The 22,567-nt window shown below is 40.2% G+C and overlaps 1 long non-coding RNA gene across 1 annotated transcript in view; it reads right to left on the bottom strand.

Annotated features, from left to right (window-relative positions):
* LOC127577019 (uncharacterized) overlaps positions 1–22,567 on the bottom strand; it is a 34,833-nt gene that overhangs the window by 10,222 nt on the left and 2,044 nt on the right. Inside the window, exon 3 of the long non-coding RNA XR_007957307.1 lies at positions 21,542–21,606. This is a non-coding gene — a long non-coding RNA (uncharacterized LOC127577019). The remainder of the gene's footprint in view (positions 1–21,541; positions 21,607–22,567) is intronic.

Here is a 22,567-nt window from a genome sequence, read left to right as displayed (position 1 = left end):
CGACTGGTCGCCAGCAAGTTCGTCTGGCATGGCCTGCGCAAACAGGTCAGTGAGTGGGCCAGGACTTGTCTGCACTGCCAGACATCAAAAATCCAACGACACACCAAGGTCCCGCCACAGCAGTTCGAGCCTACCCGTAGAAGGTTCAACCAAATCCACGTCGACCTCGTTGGTCCCCTGCCAGTTTCAAGAGGAGCCCGGTACCTCCTTACCATCAGCCCTGATGGCCCGCCTGAAAGGTCCTAACTGGGTCGACGAACTGCCTTGGGTTCTGCTCGGCATACGCACTGCCCCCAAGGAAGATCTCCATGCTTCGTCAGCTGAACTTGTGTAGGGTGCACCCCTGGTCGTCCCAGGGGATTTCATACCCGTCCTTCGGGGCCAAGAGGAACAACCCACGGCAGTCCTGGAAAGACTGTGCGAGAGGATCGGCAGCTTGGCACCGATTCACACTTCGCGGCATGGTCAAGCCCCATCCTGTGAGCCCAAGGAACTACGAGACTGTAAGTTTGTTTTCGTTCACAGGGGCACACCCCGGGCACCGTTGCAACGACCATATGAGGGGCCGTTCTGGGTCATCAGGAATAATGGGTCCACCTTTATTTTGGACATTGGGGGCAAGGAAGAGGTCTTCACAACGGACTGCCTCAAACCGGCCCATTTAGATCTACAACAACCGGTCGAGGTCCCAACACTGCGACGCAGAGGCCGACCTCCTAAGCAACGGCTAGCACAGCCCGCGAACCTTGGGGACCATATCGCCAGTTCGGGGGGGGGGGGGGGGTGGTTTGTGTAGCGACTCACCGTCCAAGCAAGCGAACCGTCTCGGCGGTCGGGTTGCACACCGTCGGAGCGGCGAGGCCCAAGATGGCGCTGGCCCTTTGTCTTCCCCGAGCGACGGGGAGAATCCGCACGCGGGAAAAGTTTGATGACGTAGTGCATACATCATTTCCGTTTTCGGTGGGCAGGAACCATTCCTCTTAAAAGGCCCGCACAAGGCGAGAAAATAAATCAGTTTTGTTCTGCAGCTCATCGACTAGTGTCTTACTTTCACATCGCGGTAGCAGCCACTACGGGGTTAGTTTAAGTAGATGGCTGGTGGTTGGTGTGGACTCGATGGGCCTGAAGGGTACATTTCTGTGCTGCATCTCTCTATAGCACTTGGAGGCTGCTCACAACAGAGGTAAGGAACATCAAACCTGCAATGGCTGGTGAGGAATTGTGGCAGGTGTAACTCGGAGACTGTGTGCTGGGGTTTACTTGGGCTGAGCAGTTTTCTGAAGCGGCACAGGTGGGATGGATGCCCTAGAAAGCCTGAACCACCTCTGCAGCTAAATCATCAGGTGGAGAACTCATGTGGCTCTACCAGACTCGTGACTAGCAGCTGTGGAAAATGGCAGAAGTTAGAGAAAGGCAATTTTACATGTAATACTGGAATTCTGCTTTATCCCATTCAAGAGAAGTTTGCAAATCTGATCTGGCATTTATATGTTTCTTCTGATTCAATTATTTTTGTTCAAAGCATCCCGAATTTGCAATGACAAAAACCAGCTATGAATTAATCTGGTCAAAGTAATTACAAGGAATTAGTTCAACAACGAGACTAATAAAAATACATGTAACATATTAATGTGTTATTTCTTTTTGTTTTTAACTATTTACGTAATCACTCAGTTTGGCACATAACTGTACAATCATTTATTGTGATCCTAATTTATTCCATGAAAAGATTAGAGTGCCAACCCTCGAGTGTATGTTATCTGTCTTGTGTGACTGTGTGTCATGCACTATTATATTGAATCATTTATTATAAAAGCAGTTCACTCAGTGGGTTAAATGACTCTAATGTAATCAAATATCAGAGTGCCAATTTCCCTCATTCTTATCCTCTTAAAAGCATCTCATCAGATAAGATTTGACAGCACTATTGACTGGCGTTCAGTAACAAACCATGTTAAGACATCAGTTGTGTACTGACTGCTAATGTTCCCAGATGCCAAAATGGAGCTCTGGTGTATGTTTCCAGTATCAAATCTCCAAAGGCCAAAATACAATATAGCTAAGCTCAGAATGAGGTAATCAAGCTCACATTTAACATTTTAAAATGTGTTTGCTTTTAGATATCAAGGGAGGATTAACCAATTTATCATAAACTGATCAGTTACATGTATCTTGGAATTCTGCATATATGCCTGCAGCCCAGAATTTTCTTCCTCACTATCAACCTTCGGCAAAGTTCCTCATTGTGCCCCCAACATTTAAAACCCAATCATTCTTGTTTATCATATTTATGTCCGTAGCCAAAACCATGTGAGAACATATGAAAATATGAAAAGGCCACAGAGGTGCTTATTAAAGCTTATACCCAATTGAAAAACCACTTTGAACATGTCAGAGGTGAAAATAACTTAAATTTCTTACCAGTACAATCACAGTGGCTTATTTTCACCTTTACATTGTGAACAGTGACTAGTGAGTGATGGTCATATGGGATGAAAGTTAATTGTAACAATGATTTTGTGGATTATTTCTGTTTTTTAAAGGCCTATCAAATTTATGGTTTTGTTTTTTCCCTATCTCCTGACAGAAAATCCACCGTTACAGTAGTTTCATACTCTGTATTTGATGTTGTGATCACTTGGGTCACCAGGTGTTCCTGTTCATCACAAAATTTAAGCAATATCCAAACTTTTTTCATGATTCACAAGTACAGGTGGGACTGATCTCTATTGTTAGAAGAACTCAATTATGAGGAACTACTCGATATACCAGGCCTTCAACAGACGTAACAGATGTACCAGTGAGGAATTTTAGAGGACTATGGCAGAATAGAAAATGTGAGCCCAGAATAATAATTTCCAGGGTGATAGAAGCAAAGGAGGAAATAGTGCAGGTGTAGTTTCTGAAGGATTCGAAGGTTGCTGATGGGCTAGCATTGTTTCAAAGGCTAGAAAGAGATAGCCAAGTAACTACAGGTTCAGTCAGTCTGACATCAATAGGGGGAAAATTGTTAAAAAAAATTGTCAGGGACTCTATAAATCTACATTTGGACAGGCACTGATTAATCAAAAATATTCAGCATGGGTTTGTTAAGGAGAGGTCATTTCTAACTAACAATTGGCTTTTTGAGTAGTTAATAAGGAATGCTTATGTTTGTTCATTCAAGGACTCTTCACAGACTGCCTCTCTGGGATTTTATACAAAACATTGTTTCAACCCAGACAGCAATCAGTCACATCGCACAATCCTTAAAGGACTGACAGTGTTGAAGTAACAATCATTGTTTACACTGAAACTGCATTTACTAAATATGGTAAACAATGATTTGAATATAAATATAGAGGGCAAAATTAAGAATTATGCCAAAGATACTAAAATCGTCAGCGTGATTGATAGGAAGAAAGTTCAGTAAGATATCAGTGGCAAATAGACTTCAACGTGGAGAAGAATGAAGTAGTGCATTTCAGGAGTGCATAAAAACAAGGGTGTAATCATTGAGTGGTTGGATTCCAAATGTAGAAGAACAAAGGGATCTTGAACCCCATGTCTAAAAATCCCTGGAAGCAGCAGGACAGGTGGGTAAGGTGGTTGAGAAGGTATCCAGGATATTTGCTTTATTGGCCAAGGCACAGAATACAAGAGCTAGGAGGTCATGCTAGAACTATTATTTTCCAATACCCTTTAGCATCAGGCGTGGTACTGAAGGACTGGATTAGTTATACCACAGCGACAGAATTGTGTATAGCTCTGGTTACCAAAGTACTGGAAGGATTTGAAGGCACGATAAACGTTACTGAAGCTGGACAATTATAGTCATGAGGAGAGACCATCTAGGCTGAGGTTTTTTTGGAACAATGGAAACAAAGAGAATATAAAATTATGAGCAGTTTAGACAGAGTAAACATTAAGGGCCTATTTCTCTAACTAGAGAGTTTGGTAAGTAGAGGGATGGTTTTAAGTCATAGGGGTCTAGAACTCACTGATTGAAAGCATAGTTAGGGCAGAAACTTATGCCACATTTACAAAGTACTTGGATGAGCTCTGTAGTACCTACAGCTTACAAGGCTTTAGACCAAGAATTGGAAACTAGAATTAATCTATTCAATATTTAGCCAGCATGGATATGATAGAGCCTCTATGATTCTATTTAAAAAGACATCAACAATCAAGCTGGACATTTCCTTCCTCTGAGAAAAGATGCTAATGTTTAAGCATGAAGAATAATCATTTAATTGAGCCCCATTTAACAAACATCAGAATGTAGTATTACACAACTTTTAACTATTACTACCCAAACAGATGTTAATTTACTGGAATTAAATACGTGTGCTGCTTCCTAAACATTTTTCTCACCATTACCTACTAAATGCAAAAAATGAGCAATTATAACAAAATGGGAACTGCTATTTTATATTCACATGCATTCAAGAAAAAATGCCAAATAGTATTTCTTTCCATCAATTTTTTAAAAACTGTTTAACCAATATCTATGCTTCAGACTTGGCAGAATATTTTGGTCCAAATTATTGCCTTTTTATAGATCAGAGTAACCACAACAGATACCTTATGATCTAGTTTAACTACCTCGTTAAGATCTTCTTTAATACTCCAAACAGCTGAGTAAATGAAACAACCCTAGCCAAAATCATGTGGGCTGATTAAATTTAAATTACTGCTAGTTGGCTTAATTTTACATTTCAAAGTGAAAGCAAAATGAATTAAAATCACACAAATGATTTCACAGGGAAAATATTTATCCAGTGATGTATGTGGTCTAAAATGAACAAATGAAATAATACCACCAGGACTATGTTTCCTTTGAAGGAAACTTAGCTCAAAGGGTGATGTCAAGTTTTTTTTTTAAATAACAGTCTTCAATTGCTCTTTAAGTCTCTTCTTGCATGATTCATTGCCAAATCCTTATTTGTGACCTTAGGACTCTGCAACTAGCTATGTGAGAAAATAGTCATCCCCTTCTTCCCCAAACACATGCATCTCTGTTGGCTGACCATGGAGAGTCAATGTTATTAATTGTAGTGAGTTTTTAGGCTTCATATTTTGAGATCTGTAATATATTGCACCTGCACATTTCAACTCAGCCTGTTTTTGAGCAGCCTGAATGTTCTTTTTATCCACTGTAAAGTTTGTTAGTGCGTGCATGGTCAGAGTACACTTGTGCTTGTTTGATTTTTGTTCCCCTGTGTACGTGTGTGTGCATGCGGGTGAGTGTGTGCTAAATCTGCAGCAAAGCCTGGTCTCTAAACATCTTGGACCTCCTCTGTTAAGTGTGCAATGGCCACTCCATGTTAAAAGACATCGTCCACTTCTCAGAACTGGAGTGGAAGCAAGTCATCCTTGACCCCAAGGTATGCCTAAGAAGTAGTAGTGGAATTTATGCATATGTGTAGTGCTTGTCTTTTCAAATGTGCAACCTAAACATGTAAAAACATTTTTAAAAATATTCCCTAAAGAAGGCTTTCTCATTCTGAAATGAATCCATTCCAATGGTTCTGCTCTGTGAGATGCTTAACCTTTCTAAATTCATTCTGACATAGCCGCAAACCCAGTTTTGACTTATTTTACAACCACTCCAAGACATTCCTTGAGTAAATATTATCATTCAAGAAAGTCTTCAATCAAGGGGTGCTAAGAAAGATTTTTCACAATGCTGTTGCTAATGTTGATCTAGTTGCTGATGGCTGCAATGCCTTCGATTGCCACATGTCGTGCTGGTAATCTCAATAAACTAGCTCTGTGCAGGAATAGATGGGAATCTGGTCATTTCAGGATCAGATTAGGGGAAACATTGCTATAAAACTGCTCTTCTGCAGAAACCTCTGTATGAATGTAGATGGGTTTACAATGTTTAAAATATGGAACAAAGACTGGAAAATAATGTAGTTATTGTGGACAAATCACATGCGCAAACCTGAATCAGTTTAATCTGTATACTAGTTGGTCATATTCTACAATCACAGTGATACGATAGGACAAAAGCCTATCGATAGGACAAAAATTTGGGAAGATCAAAGACAGCAAGCAAATCTCACTGAGCTAATATTAGTGAGGAGAAACTTTGGACAATGCCACAGAATGTTGACTAGGACGGGTTGATGCAGATGGGTTGGTCTGGCAATCTGTTTCATAAACAAAGTGTCATAAAACGCACACACAGCAGAGTTGTGGACACAGCTCAGCACATCACAGAAACCAACCTCCCCTCCTCGGACTCTGTCTATACTTCTCGCTGCCTCAGTAAAGCAGCCGACATAATCAAAGACCCCACCCACCCTGGACATTCTCTCTTCTTCCCCCTCCCACTAGGCAGAAGATACAAAAGCCTGAAAGTACGTACCACCAGGATCAAGGACAGCTTCTATCCTGCCCGCTGTTATAAACCCTAGTAAGATAAGATGGACTCTTGACTTCACAATCTACCTTGTTATGGCCTTGCACTTTATTGTCTGCCTGCATTGCACTTTCTCTGTAACTGTAATACTTTATTCTGCATTCTGTTATTGTTTTCCCTTGTACTACCTCAGTGCACCGATGTGATGAAATGATCTGTATGGACGGCATGCAAAACAAAGTTTTTCACTGTATCTTGGTATATGTAACAATAATAAACTAATTTACCAATTTAATTTACCATAGTTAAACTGTACAAAAATATGACAGTGTTTGTTTTTAATGTGGCACCAAACAGGATTATAAAGCTCCACTCAGTTTGGAACTTAAAACTACTTTCTAGAAACGATTCTGAGAAAAGCCAGGACAAGCAAACAATTATGGTTGTATGGTACTTCTTTACATGTAAAATTCTAGGCACAGGACCAGCCTGTGTTGCTCTAGATGCTGCACTAAGATTATAGTTTTTAAAAACTTTAAAACAATTACAGACATATTGCTATCTTTCAGAAAGCCATTACAAGATGAATAATAATTTTCCCAACAATCTGTTGCTGACAAGAGCTCAGAGAAATGCAAGGAAAAGCAGAAAGCCAGACCTCAAATATCAAATACATAAGGTTGATATCTTTGAAGTTAAGATTCAGCCATATTGCTGTAGTTCTGGAGCCACATATGGTCCAGACCTGGTAAGGAAAATTGATTTCTTCCCCTGAAGACAATAGTGGCCTAGAAGGGTTTAACAACAATCTGGTAGTTTCTTGGTCATCAATAAAAAGACTAACATTTGTTTAAGTTCCAGATCTGTGACTGAATTTAAATTCTACAGCTGCCATGGTAGGATTTAAACTCATGCATCAGGGTTCCCAGATCAGTAACTTGTGCACAGTGCCACCATTGTATCCTATTTTGGACAGGCCCAATATTAGTCCTTCCTGTGTTTACATCCCAATCAGGGACACATGCAAATGGTAGCAAACAGATATATGGGACAGCTCCCCACCTGCCCATCACCATGATCAAAAAAAATTCCATAAATTTACTGAAAGATCTGTTAACTCAGGTCTCCAATGCCATGCTTGACCAACTTCCATCAACTTTATGGAAATTTTTTTTGAGCTGAAGGACGCAGAGAACTGACAGATCTTTTTGGATACAATAATGGATTATATTTCAGCTAAGGCAGTTTCTCAGAATCAAGGATGACAGAATGAAAGATTAACACACATCTGTGTTTCTAGGTCATTGTGTATCTGGGGTTGTCAGGATGAACAGGATCAAATAAGATGCTGGAATTACAGTCAGAATCAATCTGCTTGCAATTGAGGGAGCTAATACAGAGGCATATCAATGGAACAATTACAATGAGAGAATTTAGGGTTTTATTAGGAATAACATTAAGCATGTGGTAGAGACTGAGCAGAAATTAGTCAGCAGAAACTTCCATAAGTATTAAAGTGAAAGGATTATGAAAATAAAAGATAAAAACATAACACTCTGGAAATAAACAGGTCAGGCAGTGTCATGGGAAAGAGAAATGGAGTTAACTCTCTTTAGAATTTGTTTTAGATAAATTGGAAACATTAACTCTGCACATGTTGACTGACCTGCTGAGTATTTTCAGCATAGTTTTCATACTTTAGATTTCCAGTATCTGCAGTGTTTTGCTTTTGTGAAGAGAAACTACATTTGTAAGTAACTTGACAAGCATTTATTTTTTATTTACTTTTCAAGATCTGGCATTTATTGCTCATCCCCGTTTGTTCTTTAGAAGATGGTGGTGAACTGCCACTTTAAACTGCTGCAGTCCTTTTGGTGAAGGCCTTCCCACAGTGCCATCAGGCAGTGGATTCCAGCATTTAGACCCAGCAATGATGAAGTACCGGCAATCTATTTCCAATCCAAGATAGCATGTGACTGGGAGAGGAACTGTAGCCAGTAATGAGCCTATATGCCTGCTACCCTTGTCCTCCTTGATGGTGGAGATTGTGAGTTTGGGAGGTGCCTTTGGAGTAGCCTGGGGAAGTAACTGTGATACATTTTGTAGATGGCACACACTGCAGCTACTGTGTGCAGTAGCAGTACCTGTTGTGCAGGGAACAAATGCTTCAGGTGATAGATGAAGAAGCAATCAAGTGGGCTGCCCTGTTCCAGATGGTATTGAGGGTTTTGAGAGTTGTTGGAGTTGCAATCATCCAGAGAAATGGAGAGTATTCCATCATGCTCCTGACTTCTGCCTTGTAGACAGAGGAAAAGCTTTAAGGTATTAAGATGTGAGTCAGAATCTGACCTGCTCTTGTAGCCATAAGTTTACTTGGCTAGTCAAGTTTCTGGTCAATGATCGCCTGCAGGATATTAATGGAGGGAGATATAGCGATGGATGGCAAGGGTGGGTAATTAGAGTCTTTCTTGTTGGAGATGGCTATTGCCTGGCAATTTTGTAACACTTATGCTGTCTAAGTCTTGCGAGATTCCAGCATGGACTTCTTCATTTGCTGAGGAGTTGAAAATGGAATTGAACATTGGGCAATCATCAACAAACAGCCCCAGTTCTGACATGATGGAAGGACGGTCATGAATAAAACAGCTGAAGATAACTGGGCCTAGGACACTGTCCTGAGGAATTCCTGTAGTGATATCCTGGGGCTGGGATAATTGCCTCGAACAACTACAACCAACTTGGTTTGTGTGAGGTATGACTCAAATCATTAGAGCGTATAATATTATTGGAGCGGACAGTCAGCACCTTTTTCCCGGGTCAGCAATGGCCAATACCAGAGGATGTCCGTTTAAGGTGAGTGGAGGAATGTTTAGGGGAGATGTCAGAGGTAGGTTTTTTTTTACACTGAGAGTGGTGGATGCCTGGAACGCACTGCTGGGGGTGGTGGTAGAGGCTAATACAATAGGAACATTTAAAAGACTCTTAGATAGGCACATTTATATCAGAAAAATGGAGGGTTATGGGCTGAGTAGGAGGGAAGAGTTAGATTGATCATGGAGTAGGTTTATATAGGTTGTGGGCCAAAGGGCCCATCCTGTTCTATGTTCTTTGATGCCCATTGACCAGTTTTATCAGGGCTCCTTGATATCATACTCGATCAAATACAGCTCAGGTATCAAGGACAATTCCTCATTTCACTTGTGGAATTCAGTCCATTGACAGTTGTTTGGACCAACACTTAGTGGTCATGGCAAAACTCAAACTAAAGCAACTGATGAATAAATGAGGGTCCTGATGAAGGGTCATGGCCTGAAACATTGACTACTCATTTCCCTCCGTAGATGCTGCCTGACCTGCTGAGTTCCTCCAGCATTTTGTGCGTTGCTGCTGATGAATAAATGCACTGTCAATGATATATTACACCACTTTGCTGTTGATTCAGAATAGATTGGGCAGGAATTAGTTGGATTCGATTTGCTGGGCTGCTTGTGAACAGGTCATATCTGAGCAATTTTTCACATTGGGTGGATGTCAGTGTTGCAACTGTACTGGGACAGCTTGGCAGGAGGCACAATTAGTTCTAGAGCACTTCAATACTACTGCTTGGATATTATCAGGTCGCATACTCTTTGCTGCATCCACTGCTCTCAGCCGTTTCTTGGTATCACATTGAGCGAATTGAACTTGCTTCTGTGATGATGTAGTTTGGCTTAAGACTGGCTTTTGTGATGGCAGGGATCGAACAAGGAAGCTGCATGGATCATTTACTGGGCATATGTGGCTGAACATGGTTGTGAATGGTTCAGCCTTATCCCCAGCAATCATGTGTTAAACCCTGCCGTTATTGAAAAGAGGGATATTCTTGGAGTCCCCTCTTGTTGGTTGTTTAATTACCTACCGCCATTCACAAGTAGATGAAGGAATACTACGAAGTGCTGATCTGATCTGATCGTTGTGAGGATGCATGGTGCTGCCTACTGCATCCTGATTTTAATGCATAGCTTGGTTGCAGTCCTGAACTTCTACTTCACCAGGCTGGCACTTCTTCATTTTTCAAAGTGCCTGATGCTGCTCTTAGCATGCCTGTCTGCACCCCTCATTGAACCAAGGTTAATCCCTTTACTATTTAGTAATAGTAGAAGGCCAGGTGGTTACAGATTGTGCCAATGTACATTTTGGCTGCTGCTGATGGTCCACAGTGCCCCATTTATGTCCAGTTTTTAGCTGCCAGATCTATTTGTAATTTATATGATTTAGCACAACTGTAGTACCTCAAAACAAGTTGGAGAGTCTGCAATGTCAAGATGTGACTTTGTCTCCACAAGGATCTTAACCAATATTATCATGGACAGATGCATCTGCTACAGGTGGATTGGTGAGGACAAGGTGAAAGAGGGATAGCTTTCATTGGTTCGCTCACTACCAGCTGAGATACAGGGTGGGTGGGTGGGGCAGGGAGGTTAGCTGGGAAACACTAAGGTGTAATTTTGTGAGATAAAAATCACACCATTATTACAGCAGTGTGGGTTCCCCGGGTCATGGAAAATATAGCCATGCAGGGAGACTTCAGCATAGAGCAAGGTATTGACACCCAGAAACAATTTTTCATCAGAACCTTGGTTGAAGCAACCGTCCACAAAATGGTTCCAAAAATTCTCTTAAAGATTGCCTACAGAACCACAGGTGTTTAAATGAGTGAACAAATACTTGCCATTTCTTCCTCAAAGCACTCTCAACCTTTGCCATTTTAGATGCACAACTTATAGAATCATTCATACAAAAGGTGGGGAGGTGTCTCATGAATACATGATGCAATGAGGACCTTGTCATGATTCTCACCCAAAATCGAAGAGTTGCACCTATTGCACAATCTGCCAGTAAGACAGCAAAGGTGGCCTGAGGTGGTAGTTAAAGAGCACTTACCTTTGGTTACCTGAATTGGAGGATCTTTGTACCATTTGGATTACCAGAAAGATCACAATCTCAATAGATTCAAATTGCTTCTTTCTCACCTCACCTTAAAACACTTATCTGCTTTCAACTGGTGCCTTAATAACCAGTTTCAGTTTGAAGGAGGAAAATTTGCAACCAGAGGAGCAGAAGCCTCAGCAAACAAGACCATCAGCAGAAACAAGTACCAAGGCATCAAGATAGAGGGATATTGGTAGGAACCAGTGGTACACAGATACATAGATAAAGGATCAGTTTATTGGGTTTATCTGGGGAGAGGTGGACCTAAACTGAAAAGCTGTTGTAGATCCTTGCCATTTGCTGCAAGAGCTGGTGCTCCCTGAACTTTCAAGTCATGTATTGCCATTAGCTGTCAGATTCACCATAGCTCATAATGTCTTCATCACTGGCTCTTTCTAATCTGCTACAAGGCCAATCATTTGCCTTTAGACAATACACACCTACGTTATGCATTTTTTGAAGATCCTCTTTTCTAGGAATGACTTGTATATCAACTATCTCATTGACTTGAGCAAGCAACACAAGAAAACACAGAGACTTGCTCCAGTGGCCAGATACCTTCATCTGTACAATCTCATTGGCTGCACACGTTGCCATCATACCATCAAAACACTACAAAGGAGGACTAATTTATGGGGTAGCCATCCACATTGATCATGGAAAAAGGATCATTCCAATTTGCTCAAAGCAATGTTAAGATTATTTATCCTGCACCAGTCTAGCTAATATTCAACCCTGACTGTTTGCAACATAGGATATTGCCTCCATATTTCACTGATGAGAATGTCTGCGATTCCTTTACACCTAACCCTCATGGATCAACAGGATCAATAAGGACACCACGGAGGTGCCAAATCAGAGGTTCAGATGACTTGAAGATCCCTGCAACCTGTCCCATAAAGAATATCCTGGATCACAGTGGTGTACAGCGCATTGCATTGTCTTGCAATCCAAAGAGAAACTGCATTTGGAACAGGTGGAGAAGCAGCATTGTGCACTGAGCAAGGAAAACTGGGGGACAGCAAAAAAAGCAGCAGGATAAGAAGACCATCTCAATGGCTTTCAGCAAGAGGTACCAGAATGGGTTAAATGCTCTTGTTTGATGATTTATTCATTCCCCTGCCCTCACATTGAGCTCCTTTGTAATAAAACTCCATGTTAAATCCTTTATTAGTCCTTTAATCCTGCTTTAAAGAACACTGAAATCATTCATCCATGTTCGATGTGAATAGCATATTAACAATGCAGGACCAGAAGCTGCTACAAACCCACAATGCAGACCAAGCAGCAAATGTGATGAAAGTGATCAAACATAATGGTAGACATAATAATTATATTCTATTCATTCCTAATGTAATAATCATCTTTCTTTTTAAGACACTTTAATTCAATCACTCCCCTGAGATGAATTTACCGCATATTAACAGGCAGGTAAAGTAGGCAGTTGGACTTTATAGCAAGAGAATTTGAGTACAAGAGTAAGGACCTCCTATTCAAAGTATATAGAACCCTGTAGACCACACCTGAAATATTATGTACAGATTCAATCTCCCCACCTAAGAAAGTATACATGATAGAAGGAATGCAACAAAGGTTTATCATATTGATTCCCGGGATTGGGGGTGGGGGAGGTATTGTCCTTTGAGGAGAGTTTAAGCAGATTGGATCTATACTGTCTTAAGTTTAGAAAAATGAAAGGTGATATCATTGAAACATATAAAATTTTTACAAGGCTTGAAAACATAAATGCAGAGATGATGCTTCTTCTGGCTGGCATGACAAGAATTAAAGGTCACAGACTCAAAATGATGGTCGGCAATTGAGGACAGAGATGAAAAGAAATTTTTCTCCTCTAAGGTAATGACTCTTTGGTATTCATTACCAAGAGGGCAGAAGAGGCTCAGTCGTTGCATATATTCAAGATAGCAATTGGTAGACTTTTGGATATTAAGGGAATGAAAGGAGTGTGAGATTAGTGCGGAAAGTGGCACTGAGGTACAAAATCAGCTCTGATCTGCGGTGCTGGAACAGGTGCAAGGGGCCAAATGGCCTACTTCTGCTTCTATTTCTATACAAGCGGGAAGTGTGATGGAATACTCTGCATTTGCCTGTATGAGTGCAGCTTCAAGAAACTCAACACTATACAGGACATAGCAGCCAGCTTGAGAGGCATACCGCCCACAACCATTCATTCACTTCACCACTGACGCACAGTGACAGCAGTTTGTCCCATCTGCAGAATGTACTGCAGCAACTCACCAAGGCTCCATAGACAGCACCTTCTAAACCCACGACCTTAACCAGGTAGAAGGACAAGGGCAGCAAAAAACATGGGAACACCATCACCTGGAAGTTGCCCACCAAGCCACACATCATCCTGACTCAAAAATATATTTGATTCACCATTACTGGATCAAAATCCTGGAACTCTCTCCCTAATAGTATTCAAGAAGGCAGCTCACCACCACCTTCTCAAGGGCAACTAGGGACAGACAATTAAATGCTGGCTCAGCCTGCAAAGCCCATATCCCTTGATATAAATTGATTATGTTCTTATGTAATATACAAAAAGGCTACTTTCTTTATTTTCATTTGCAGTTTGCAGCAAAAAGACCAGATAACATCCTGCCTATGGTTCTGCCCTCCAGAACCAGCCACGCTTCTGGTCAAGTTAAATAAGAACAAATAGGAGGAGGAGCTTCAAGCAAAAGCCCATCCTCAATGATGGTGCTGCCCACCACGTGAGTGGTAGAGGCTTCGCTGAAGCATTTGCAACTATCTTCAGCTGGAAATGTCAAGTGGATGATCCACTTTGACCATGTCTTGAGGTTGCCACCGTCATGGAAATCAGTCAATGGCCAATTCGATTTAATCCATGTGATTTCAGGAAACATCCGAGAGCAATGGAAACAGGAAAAGCAAAAGGATCTGACAACTTTCCAGCTGATGTGCTGAAGACATGCACTTCAGAAACAACCACACCGCTACCCAAACTGTGTCAGTCCAGTTACAATAATGATGTTTATCTGATCAAGTGAAAAATTACCTATGTCCTCAAAAAGCACAACAGTTCTAAACCAGCTAATGACTACCCAATTAATCTACTCTCAATCATTATCAAAATGATAAAGGACATGGTTGACAATGCCATTAAGCATCGCTTACTCACCAATAACCTTCTCACCATGCTCAGTCTCTTTCATTAGGACAACTCAGCCCCAGACCTCTTACAGTCTTGGTTCAAATATGGACCAAAGAGCTGGATTCCAGAGCAGAGGTCAGAGTGATTGGTCTTGACGTCTAGACAAAATTGACTGAATGTGGTATCAATGTTAAACTAAAGGCAATGAGTATCGTAGGTAAATACTCTACACCTTGCACAAAGTAAGATGGTTATGATGGAGACTTCAGCCCCAGGAAAATAATGCAGGAGTTCCTCAGGACAGTGTCCTTGGTCCAATCATCTTTAGATGTCCCATTAATGACTTTCCTTCTTCATAAACTGAGAAGTGATGATATTCCTTAATGACTGCACAACGTTTAATAACTTTCCTTCTTCAAAGGTGAGAAGTGATGATATTCCTTAATGATTGTACAATGTTCAATGTCATTCACAACTGATTAGAATATAAAGCAACAATGCTTGCATGCAGCAAAGCCAGGATGATATCCACACTGAGATGGATAAATAGCAAGTGACAAGATGAGGGATTTGATTATAATGTTGTTGAATATTAAAGGGAAATGGTTAAATTTACTCTTTTTGTGTATTATCATTCCCTGGCACTTGTGCAGTATATTTGTTACTAGCCACTTATCCATCCAAGCCTCATTGTTGGCTGCGTTGTGTGCTTCCATGAACCTGCTACATTATTGGAATGTCAATGATTCAGCTCAGAACCTCAAGGGAATCAGCATCTCCACAGTCTTGATCATTAATTGCTCCCATCCATTTTCCTCCTCCTGGTGTTGCATATCTGCTGGCAAGAAGTGATTCTGCATTATGGCTAGGCTGTGAAACCTGCAATAAGCCATCACTTTCTCCAAGGGCTCTTTTTTCCTTGGGATATACTGGAATGCTCTCCCACAGTGGTTCAGGAGCAGAATCATTTCTTCTGACAATGCCGGATGATTTTGCAGGTGACTGTATGAATCTCATTGTGTATTCTATTCTCATGCATGGAGTTCCCCTTGGAGTCAGGAGCCTGGTACATGGAGTTAGTCCTCGTACCCAACTAGACACCCATTGGTCTGGTATAGAGATCAGACACAGCTGGCTGGTACAAAATGCAAGTGTTGTCTGAAGTCTGGGTATCTGGCACTTGTCATTAGGGTTTCCTTGGTGTGGTTCCAGATTGCAGTTTTAACACAATTTTGCATTCTAAAATGGAGCCTCGAAAGTAACGTGGATACTGTCACTCACCCCCTGCACTATCAGGAAGCCTTCAACATTGGCAACACATTGATAAACCTGCTCCCTACCTAAGAAGAATGAGATGAATTTGCTATCCCTTGAACAGATGGCTTTGGTCATCTCCTTGACGCAGCAGCGAACTGCATACTGATTCACATAACTAATGTTGCTGCCCTAACTTAGAATAACCCTGAGGGAGCTGAGGAGAGAAAAATGTACTGGCATAGTGACCGGTGCACAGTGATCCATGCATAGCACAGCAGTGGCTGGAACAAGTAGCAGATCTTAGTCACCACTTCCTTGGAGAGATGGAGTCTCCGAAGGCATTGCGCTACAATCAGGCAAACGAGTAGCATCGACCCCCGGATGGTCTTACTGGCCAGAAATTGGCTTGGTATTTCTCTCAGTCACTTACTAAGATTCTGGAGGCCAGCTGGTATTTTAAACTAACAAAGGTATTTAAAGAATTTATTTTGTAAAAAATTGCAATTTTTTTGAAAGAGACTGACAGCTTCTGGGAGCCTCTGCACTTAAAGTTTATAGTAACTGACAGTGAGAAGTTGGTCACATGTTATGATCACAAAGGGTGCAAACTCAACATTATAAGAGCTACATTTGTACAGTGTGCTTTTCCTCTCCCCCTGCTGACTCTTCTGCGAAGTTGCCTGGTTCTTTAGGCCCTTTCCTTCTCCTCATTGCATGGGAGGCCCAGAGAAACAGCTACCAATCCCACCATTTCTGAAAGCAAGGGTGGATGTCTAAACTTATAACCTGAAATCCAAACCCAATCCCAGCTTTAGTTGTCAGAATGTGCCCTTCTTACTCAAATGAATAGACATACTTCTGAATGAACTGAATCATCAACAAACCTGCACATTCTTAGTAGAAACATTTGCAGGGGGTTGGGGGGATGAAGAAGATCTCCTATTGCTAAATGGCAGGTCTTCTATGCACAACAAACACATTGTATTTGCAAAATAATTGTGACCCCTTACAGCAGAGCCAGCCTCAAATCAGTGTTTCAAGAGGACTGACAACACAGATTGTCCACTTCTCATGTATTCAATGCACCATTGTGCTAACCAATTTCCTGAGTGATGTGTGATTTGTCAAAACCATACATTCACAATTCGTGAAAGAAATTGGAAAGAAATCAACAACCGATACACAGTCCAAGTGTTCTGCTTGATCTTCACACATACAATGAATTTGTTGCTCTGAACTCATAGCTCAAAAACACATTGATCGGTTCATTTGGGCTATAACATTGTTTATGCTGCACAGAAGTCTCCTCCCACACAATTTCATCGACTACTATGAACAGATCCTTCAATTCCCTTCTCCCTCTCAATATATCTGTACTATTTTACTCAGCTATTCCATGTGGTAACGATCTCTACATATTAATGACTCTCTAGCTAAAAAGCTTGGCAGGAAGGTATCAGCAGAGTCTATGTCTTAGGCAGCTAGAAAATTTGGGAACCTATTGGAGTGGTCTAAAATAACAAGGTAAAGCAAGCTATCCAGAATAAAAACCTAAGATTATTAGAATATTTACACAAGCAACAGATGACTCAGTGATCTGTATGTTTACTGGACTGACAGCAAAGTCTAGATAAAGATCAAAAATATAGTTATTATTTACCATGATAAATAATGGAAAGAAATTATTAATGATTATTTTAATCTAAATTTCTGATAGCTTCTATCAGTAAAATGGTTCTCTTTTCTCAACTCTTCCTGTTAAAAAAGCAACATTCCTGTATCTCTAGAACCATATTTATTACCATGTATTGCATTGAAATGATAACACAGCAAAAGAACACATCATTTTTTACTTACCAGATCAATTAGCTCTTGAGTACATATTACATTTTTTTTTAGGAACTCTGCTGTCGAAAATCTGTGTTTTACTTTGCAATACCCCTTTATTATGACCTAGCATACAAAGTATCACATGAAACTGTGCTATTAATGTGAGTTGGCTCAGGGTTCGGAACACTCTAGCTGTTCGAGTTGAAGTGTAAAGAATCTGACACTGTAGCTCCAGAGCTATGGCATGTCAACTTTCTACTGCAATTTGATTCTGACAGATAAGAACAGCAGAGGGTCAGCTGATGCACATAAGTAGAACTGAAATGGGTAACACAGTAAACAGACCATATTTCAGATTTAGAGATGTTATTTTTCTATGCAAAGGAAAATAAAACTAGCAATATTTAGTTATAGTATACTGGCTAATAGTTTAGTCAGTTTATATCATATTGAAGCCTTATCCATTCTACAATTTTAAATTGCCATTGATTTGCTATTTTTATTGCCCTTCAGCTGCTAACACATAATTCAGGCATTTTCTACAGCACTGTATTTCAGTAATATGTTAAAGTTTTAACATTGTGAATCACATAAAAGGGTTATTTGACTTGTTAAACTCCACAGATCACATGAATTCAACGCCTCACCACTTGTTCAATCTCATGAAAGGATTTTCAATTTAATTTCTCTTTAAGGTTGTAATTTACAAGAATTCCATTGTAGTTCTCCATTCTTTCATTAAAAAAGGTGATTAAGGAAGTTTAAAAATGCAGCATGAAAGAAAGTGAAAAAAGTTAGGGCTCATGAAATCCAAAAAGATGGCTGTAATATCCCTTCAAGCATGGAACATGGGTGTTTTCTTTGAATCTGCATGTGTATTTATATTGTGATCCTATTAGACAGTAAAGGATTTGGCATGGCTGTGTCTCAAACAACGTAACAGTTTCAGCTTGTGTAAAGTATCTTTAAGCATGGAATAAACAGTTTTTGTGGGAAGGCAGTCATATGGCATGCCTCCTTCTCAAATAAAGTAAGTTTTGCAACTGTCAGATTGCTGCAATTTAAAGTTTCAGCATTTAAATAGTTATAAGTGTCCCAACTTGCAATTATGCATTATCTGTTTGATGTGGCATGACTCAATATACTCTGAGGACATAGAGTTGGCCAGCACAGAAACAGTCATTTTGGCCCACCGCATCCATGCTGACCTTTTTGCTTATCTACACTAATCCCATTTGCCTGTACTAGGTCTGTTTCCTTCTATACGTTGACTATTCAAGTGCCTGTCTAAATGTCTCTTAGAGCAGCAAGCAGCACTTACTCACCAACAACTTGCTCACTGATGCCAAGTTTGGTGTTTTGCCAGGATCATTCCATTCCAGTCCTCCTCACTGTCTTGGTTCAAACATGCACCAAAGAGCCGAATTCCATATGTGAGATGAGAGTGACTGCCATTAACATCAAAGCATGGTCTTATCAAGTTCAAATTAAAGAGCTCTGGTAAAACTGGACAATGGGCAGCAAGAAGAAAACACTCAAATGGCTGGAGTCATCTGCTTCATCAATGACCCCCCTTTCAACATTAGACCAGAAGTGGGGATGTTTGCTCAACATTCCATTCACAGTGTCTCGTTAAATGAGATAGTCTATGCCTGCAACAAAACACAGACAACACTCAGGGAAGGCTGAGAAATGGCAAGTAACATTCGTGCCACAAAATTGCCAGGCAATAACCATCTCCAACAAGAGAGATTCTAACCATTTCCCCTTGATATTCAATGGCATGACCATCACTAAGTCTACTACTATCAACATAAGTGTGAATCACCATTGACCAGAAACTCAGCAGGACCAGCCATGTAAATATTAAGGTGACAAGAGTAGTCAGAGGCTGGGTACCCTACAGGGAGTGACTCATTTCCTGACTCTCCAAAGCCTTTCCATCTTCTACAGGGCAGAAGTAAGGAATGTGATGGAATACTCTACGTTTGCTTGGATAAGTGAAGCTCTGACAATTCTCAAGAAGCTCAAAACCATCTAAGGACAGAGCGCCCAACTTGACTGGCACCTTATTAACCACACTAAACATTCATTCCCTCTACCACCAGTGAACAGCGACTGCAGTGTGTGCCACTAATAAATTGTATAGCAGTTACTCGCCGAGGTTACTCTGACAGCATGTCTCACGACCGTGACCACAGAAAGGACAAAGACAGAAGATGCATGTGTGCACCACCAATGCCAGGCTTCTGTCCATGTCATACACCACTCTGATATGGAAATACATCACTGGTGCTTCATCATCACTGGGTCTAAATCCTGGAACTAACTACATCAGAGCTCTGTGGAAATACCTTCAATAGATGGGTTGCAGTGATTCAAGGAGTCAGCTCACCATCACGTTTTCATGGACGAAAAGTGAAAGACAATGAATGCTGACCTTGTCGGTGATGCTCAAATCACAAAAAGTGAATAAATAAACTAAAAACACCAACAAATCAAATGTTAGTATACAACCTAAGTAACAGTAAATCAAGAAAAGTAATAATTAGTCAAAAAATATAGTATATACAGCAGTTTAATTTACTACTGGTAGGTACAATTTAGATGTTTTACAATTCAGTGGGAAAAATAATGCAACCGGTAGTGGTGCTGCTTTCAACAGGGTGAAGATCCAACTGTAACAGTGATCGTACTTCAACAGATCGTACTGTAACAGTACTTCAGTATCATAAAGGAAAGGTGCTAATATAATGCAACTGACTGAACCACAACAATCTGAAATTTCCTGCTGACTCTCTATTTTTCTGTTCTTTGACAGGGGTGAATGAAATTAGGTTTAAATTGGGTTTAAAAATGAGTACAGTTTCTGTTCATGAATTGTTCAACGAGTTGGAGATGCAGATTAAAAAAGACTAATAAAAATATAGGGAGGATGTGTGGAAACACATTTTTAAACAGTGAAAATTATGATTTGGAACTGACTGTCTATGTGTAATAGAAACAGAGAAACTCAAGAAGTTCAAATGAGAATTGGATAGGCACAAAGAAAAATATTTTCAGGACTATAGGGAAAGAACAGGAGAATGGGACTTGTAGGATTGTTCAACAAAAAGCTGGCATGCTTTGGATATGATAGCCGCGTTTAAGAGGCATTTAGATAGGCACATGAACAGGCAGGGAATGAAGGGATGCAGACAATGCACAAGCATAAGGAAATTAGTTTAAATTGGCATCATGATCGGCACAGACATTGTGGGCTGAAGGGCATGTTCCTGTGCTGTACCGTTTTATGCTCTTCATTCAAATGATAGTTCAAATGCCTCTTCCATATCATTATGATTCTATATAAACAGATTCAAGCTTACAACTGAAAAATAACTTGACTATAAAATGTATTAGCATGAAACTGGAATATGCACATGATATAAAAATATGAAAATGGAGATTGCTAAAAGATATTCATTTCCCTTCAAATGACACTTTTATGACTCCCATTTTCATGCGTGATCTTTCTTGCATACATCATATTCAATAACTTCGGGAAGAATGCCAAATGATTAACCTATAATGGTAAATTCACTATCATTAAATACACTGATATGACTTAATACCTTATCTATGTAACTGTGCAATTTTAAGGAGAACTGAGATACGATGTAAAGAGTGTAGTCAAGGATAATTGAAGTACAACAGGTTTTTCCAAAATGATAGAATCCGGAAATACTTACTCAGAAAATAAATTAAATGGTCAAATAAAACACTCAAATATGAGTGGTTAAGGTACTAGACAAACAATCTAGAAGCTTGACCTGATGATTCAGAGGTGTGAATTCAAATCCCAATATGGCATCTGAGGCATTTAAATACTGTTAACAAGTGAAGTTTTTAAATAATAGTGACTGAGAAACTAGTAGACTTGCATAAAATCCAGCCAGTTCAATAACTTACATTAGGGAAGAAGATTTACTAATATATGAATATGGACCCACCTGGCAATGTTGTTAGCTTGGAAATGGTGTTGAAAACCATTCACGTAAAGGGAAGTAAGGAAGAGCTGATTTTACCAGTGACATCCAAATCACAATGAATGAATAAAAAAAGAACAAATCAGTTTTAGAATGGACAGCAATGTTTTATACACCTGTAATTTAGCAGATTCTCGCATGCCAAAGAATAGAATCAGAATTGTCATGGCAGAAGAGCTCGTTCAGCCCATTGAGTCTACACTGCGTCATGGGAGAGAAATCCCATCAGTCCTATTTCTCTGTTCTTTCTCCATAGTCTTATAAATTATTCTAAGTATCCATCCTATTTCCATTGACTTTGTTTCCACCAACCTTACAGATTCTGAGTAAAGATAAAACATCCCTCACATCCCCCTTGTATCTTTAGTCCAAAATAGCTTCCTTCTGTATCCTACCTAAACCATTCATTATCATGTACACATTTATCAAATCTAACTCAAATAAACCTTTTCTGCAACACCTCAAATTGTTGGATCATAAATTGGACTCATTTGTGGTCTAGGCTGTGCTTTGTACACGTTCAATATAACTTCTCAGTTTTTGTACTCTGTGAATTTATGAATCCCAGGATCCCATACACTCTCTGAACCGTTATCTAAACATGCCCATTCACGTTCAAGGAATTTTGTTCTTGCATGCCCGTTAGAATGGTGCCATTTAGTCTAAACTGTCTTTCATCCTTTCTGCCTAAGGTATGACTTCATACTTTTCTGAATTAAATTTCATCTGCCCATTCAATCAGCCTACTTACATGACCTTGCAGTCTATTACCATCCTTTTCACTGTTACTGCACTTCTATACTTTCTGTCATCTCCAAATTTAGCAATTTTACCTTGCTCAAGTATTTAATATATTAAAAAAACAGTGGGCCCAGCAATGACCCAGACTCTGAGTAAAGATAAAACATCCCTCATTTACCACCCTCCAATATGAAAAACAACAATAACTACTCTGTTGTCTGCCTTCACAATTAGTGGCTTAGAGGCAGA

This window comes from Pristis pectinata, chromosome 12 (assembly GCF_009764475.1).
Source record: "Pristis pectinata isolate sPriPec2 chromosome 12, sPriPec2.1.pri, whole genome shotgun sequence".
Taxonomy (NCBI): domain Eukaryota; kingdom Metazoa; phylum Chordata; class Chondrichthyes; order Rhinopristiformes; family Pristidae; genus Pristis; species Pristis pectinata.
The sequence above is the reverse complement of the archived record's forward strand: the minus strand, read 5'-3'. Positions and strand labels throughout refer to the sequence as shown.